General features: G+C 37.5%; 1 long non-coding RNA gene across 1 annotated transcript; it reads left to right on the plus strand.

Annotated features, from left to right (window-relative positions):
- The first annotated feature begins 437 nt into the window (after positions 1 to 437).
- LOC128542768 (uncharacterized) lies at positions 438 to 1,718 on the plus strand. Its single transcript, XR_008365676.1, has 2 exons — positions 438 to 836; positions 1,362 to 1,718. It is a non-coding gene; the product is annotated as an uncharacterized LOC128542768 (long non-coding RNA).
- Positions 1,719 to 5,459: the final 3,741 nt, after the last annotated feature.

Consider the following 5,459-nt stretch of genomic DNA (forward strand, 5'->3'; position numbering starts at 1 on the left):
TCGGCTGTTCTCTTTCAGGGGTCGCCACAGCGAATCATTTGCCTCCATCTAACCCTATTCTCTGCATCCTCTTCTCTCACACCAACTTACTTCATGTCCTCTCTCACTGCATCCATAAATCTCCTCTTTGGTCTTCCTCTAGACCTCCTGCCTGGCAGTTCCAACCTCAGCATCCTTCTACCGATATATTCACAATCTCTCCTCTGAACATGTCCAAAACATGTTCAGCTCTGCTACCTCCAACTCTGCATCCTGTCTTTTCTTCAGCACCACTGTCTCTAAGCCGTAGAGCATTGCTGGTCTCACCACTGTTGTCGTGGCAAATTTTTTGTATTACTATGCCAATTACCAATTTTCCAAAGCCAAATCAATAACTACTCAAGCACTGAAATAGCAAAAGAGTTTATTGCAGCCAAAAGTTAATGGACAGCACTGGGCCAGCCAGACAAAAGACAAACCGACAAACTGCGAAGCTGTCTATCTCTCACCTCCTCTAACTTCCCTAATTTTACATGGTTTATATACCTTCATTTAACACTTACATCATTGTTTGCTCCTCCTTAAGTCAAGAAATCACTTAATATTTATGAGATGTAAGCCAATTTTGCCTAGGTTAGGTTGATGTAGCGCCTCCCAATTGCGTAATCTCCCTTTTTCCTTTTTTTTTTTTCATCTCATATTTATTTAAGTCTGGGCCTACGAAGTCTTATGCTTTCCCTTTTTTGGAGAAAATTTGGTTTGTTCCTTTTTCTTGACCAGACCATTGACCACCGCTGGTGACTTGAGGTTTTGTTGAAGCCGCAATCAATTTTTCTGAAATTTCCTCATCAAGATGTGTAAGTATTCTATTTTCATAATTATATTTAATTTTTTATTATTCTCATCACAGTATATTTTGTCTTATTTTTTTTTAACTGTCCATTATATATTTTAGAGACTTTAGCTATTCTAGAGACATTTATAGAAATTATTTGTCTATTAGTACTTTAACATATGTTCTGGTTATTCATTTAGATTATGCTTATAACTAATTAATTTAACAGATTATTTTAATGATTTTTTTCCCTTATATTTTAACTGAGATAAGCATTGAGGTATATTTAATCAGCTTAAATCTGATTAAAGTATTGAAATGACTTTCAATACTTTAATCTTGACTTTTAAAATCAAGATTACGTGATTACATGTATACATATATATAAATTATTATTGTGTATATTACAATATTAGTTCAATTAGGTTACTGGTTGGTAAAGTAATAATTAATTTTTTAGTTGTGCATGTTGCAGTATGCTTTGTTTTGTTATATTGTTTTTTAATATGTGCAAAGTACATTTGTTCAGATTTTCTTATTGTTCTAGTTCGCAGGCAGCACTCTTCTCGTACATCTTCTCGTCTAAGATTCCTTCTGGGAGCAGGTGGCTACACCTTCCCTTACCCAAATCGTCATCATTTGCGTCTGATTCGAGCTCTGATGGGCGAGGATAATGATACCGCTGAAGATCAGTGATCTACTTTTTACTTCACCTGATATACTTCTTATATTTTCTTAACAATTTGATAAATCTGATCTTGTTTATCTGTTTTTCAAAGCAGAAGTCTGGCTTTTTTGCACTTTGTCCCAATTAAAGCAGAACCGAAAGTTTATTTTTATATTTTGGATCACTGCCTGCACTTTCTGAATTTTCCATTCCAATAAAGTTGCACAACTTCTTGCACTCTGTGTGTACGGGTTGTTCTTGGGTCACACTTTGCACATTTTCTTTAATTTACATTACCCAACCATCGTTAATCATCTTAAGCGTAAACGTAGTAAATATTATTAGTATAATTATTAAAGATTACAGGTTATTATTTTTCCTGATGTTAGTTTTCTTATCTTATTGCTCTATTATCTAACTCCTGCCTTCTGCCTGCATGTTTTTCTAACTTACTCAATTTGTCGTGCAGGCTGCGAGGATTAAGGCCTCTTGAACTAAGGCCTTCTGAGTATTTGGTACCTTCCACTCAACTTCAATTATAGTTCAATAATTTTTTTCCACATTTCCCCCTGAAAGCCATGAATATGGCTTTACTCAATTTTTCCACATTCCCGCCTATTCCATGATTAAGGAGGAGCTCTAGTAACACGTTCTAGATTATAAACACATTTATGATAGAATTGATACCTTTAACAATTGCTACTTTTTCTTCCCTTTCTCGGATAGACCTTGTGGTCTCTGCCTTGTAATCAGGAGAAATTATAGCTAATTTTAGGTTCTCTGCTCAGGGGGAGGCGAAAAAACCTCATGGACTAAATTTGAGGAAAAATTCCTACCCTGCCAGTGGCTTAGCACTCGACAATGCATTGGCATCTGGTCAGAGGACGCAACAGTAATGAACACTACAGATCATTGTAGCACATAATCAGTTGTAAAACGAAATATCAGATATCAAATATTCAAAATAAAACATTAAGACAAAAATCAAAAAATGATTATAAAGTAAAATCATTAATACCTAACTTGATTACAGTGAATTTACATTTATATATAATTTTTTTTTTTTTATGGACCAGGAGTTTATGGTTTCTAAAGTCGGCATGGTTCCTGCCGACTACGATATTGTTGGTAGCGACGATAGCGTTTATGCATCCAGGTTGGCAAGTTGCTTACGTGCATTGACCAAATGTTTTTTATGCATCCATAGTCCGCTTTGTTTTTATTGGTATAGTACAGATCAGAGTTATTGAGAAACGTTAAATGTCAGGTATTGACGAATGTCTTCCGAGATTTAGTATACTTGATAATTTTCTGTCTCATAATATTCAGAGACAGATACTGTTCGTAAGCAGTACCATTGAGTTGTGGTAAGGCATAGTTCAGGAGTGGTCTTTATGAAGTATCTTGTTACAGTCTTACGGTTTACCCACGTGTCTCGATTCAATATTAGATTTACAAAGTCAAGTAGGAGTTCAGTAGGCCGAAGGAGCTCATGCACCGTAGTCCATTGTTTCAACTCTGTAAGGCTACGATCCGGTGTGTATTGTCCTCTCCAAGGTGCAAAACTTGTGTCAGAGCGATGTAGTCTTGCTTGTTGGCAGACGTAGCATATGGCATCTCCTCCCACATTTTGGCATTCTTTGTGGATCAACTCATGTATGAACATGTTAACAGTGAGATGGCAGTCTCTGCCTCCTGTCGCCATGATAAAGTTCTGGTCCTGCACACACTAAACTACATACACACTAAACAATTTCATAATAAAAGTTCACAAGTTCAATCAAGAGTTTACATTTCATCAGGTTTATAGTTCCATCAATATTTTGTCTATATGTGTGAAAATTCTTTTATATGTATATCTACATGGTTATTTGTTTACTGGTTATACAGTTATACAGTTATGTTATTTGTATACAGTGTGCTTTCCTCTACTCTTTCCATGACCATGCTAGTCCTCTCACTAGGTATGGTTTCATAGCTATGTTCAATAGGTGATTCATGTAATTCATGCGTTTCCGTTTCATGTATTGACATTACGTATTGTCCTAGCAAAGTACTTCTGAGTTTACTAATTAACCTTCTTATTAAGGGTATAACACAACAGATTATTAGTAATGTGGCTAATAGGATTATTCCTATCATGGTACCTATTCTGATTAAGTATGCTTTCCAGTCAGTTAAGAAGAACCATGGTGTCCATCTTGTATGTGTTTCAATAGTATTTTTTACATGTTCATCTCGTAGGGCTTTCATTCTTTCAAAAACTAACGTTAGAGCTCCATGTGGGCCAGTGTGTAGGGGGATTTGTGTACAGCATGAGGTTCCTATTAACTCACATACTCCCTCATTTGGGGCTCTCATCATGTCTATGGCAAATCGATTTTGTGCTGCCATGAGTGTGGTAGCATGCAATTGTCCTTTAACCAAGTCTAAAGCAGAGATAGTATAATTGATAAATCGTTGTTGATTGTACCTTACATAATTAATCCATTTAGTATTACGTACAATTTAAAACCAGGGAAATATGCCAGTTGTGAGTCCTGTTCCTGTCATATCCATTATAATGTGTTCCTCTGGAATCCCTACTGGAGTTCCAGACCAATCGATTTTAACATTTGGATCAGGTGCCCATTTTTGAATTTGTAAGACGCTAGTATTGTCTGTAAGTAAGTATTGCGTCCAATCATCAGTGACGCGTTCGTGTCGTAGTCTGGACCAGTCAAACTGTATTATTTGCACTTTACCTTCTAACAATACAGGTGCACAACAACCATACCATCCATCTGGTAATGTTTGATGCACCTGGTTTTCTCCACAATACCAAAAGATATCAGCTAGCGGTCGGGTACCCCTGTGTAAGCTTGGTATTATTAAAAAGGCTTTACTTGAATCCGTGCATGAGTAGTCTAATTTCCTATTACATATAGTGCTAGTCGCGATTAGGGTGTTACGGGTATCCATTACAGATTCACATTGCTTAGAGGCATTTCCTACTGGAATTAGCCCATTGGAACATTCCACTACTAAAATGTATCTTTTTCCACTTTTGCGCTCTATCATGTCTACAAAATCCATTATTAAGTGTCTAAATGGGCCCATAGGTTGAGGAATATGTCCTAGAGGTGTTGTTGATGCTTTTCTTATGTTATATTGACCACAGATTTCACATATTGATAGATAGTTATCGACCTGGCTAGCAAGATAAGGAGACCACCATTCTGAGCGTATTGTTCGCAGGATTTCCCCCCTGGCGCAGTGATCAATTCCGTGCGCGGACTTTATTAACATGGGAAGGTATGACGCAGGTGCTACAAAAAGTCCTTCACAATTACGCCAAATATTAGTATCTTGGTCAAATTTTGCTCCGCGCCTTATCCAAATTGCTTTTTCATATGCAGGGGCTGAGTTTTGCATTTCTGCAATGGTTTTTAAAGGTAATTCTGTGTCACACGGTTCTACGTCTTCTGCAATTACTGCAACCATACTGCAAGTAGGTCCTAAGGCTGCTTTCTTTGCAGGTTCATCTGCTGCAGCATTGCCTTGTGAAACAAATGACCCGTCTGACTTGTGGGCACGGCATTTTACAACAGCTAATTTTGATGGGAGTGTCATAGCATGTAAGAGGTCAGATATTGCTTGTCCATGGGAAATTGGCGACCCGTCAGTACGCAAAAATCCTCTCTGCGCCCATATTGTTCCGAAAACATGTATTACCCCATATCCGTATGATGAATCAGTATATATGGTGCACCTTTTTCCTGCGCCGAGGTTACAAGCGGCTGTTAATGCTTTAATTTCCGCCAGTTGAGCAGAGCATGGCTGAGGGATGAAAGCAGAGGAAACGACCTGATACGTTTTAGTGTCTGCAGATAGGGACACTACAGCGTATCCAGCTTTATTTACACATTGGTCTCGGAAACATGATCCGTCTACAAAGAATACCTGCTCTGTTTCTTTTAGTGGTTGGTTTTTTTAAAT

This window comes from Clarias gariepinus, chromosome 15 (genome assembly GCF_024256425.1).
Source record: "Clarias gariepinus isolate MV-2021 ecotype Netherlands chromosome 15, CGAR_prim_01v2, whole genome shotgun sequence".
Lineage (NCBI taxonomy): Eukaryota > Metazoa > Chordata > Actinopteri > Siluriformes > Clariidae > Clarias > Clarias gariepinus.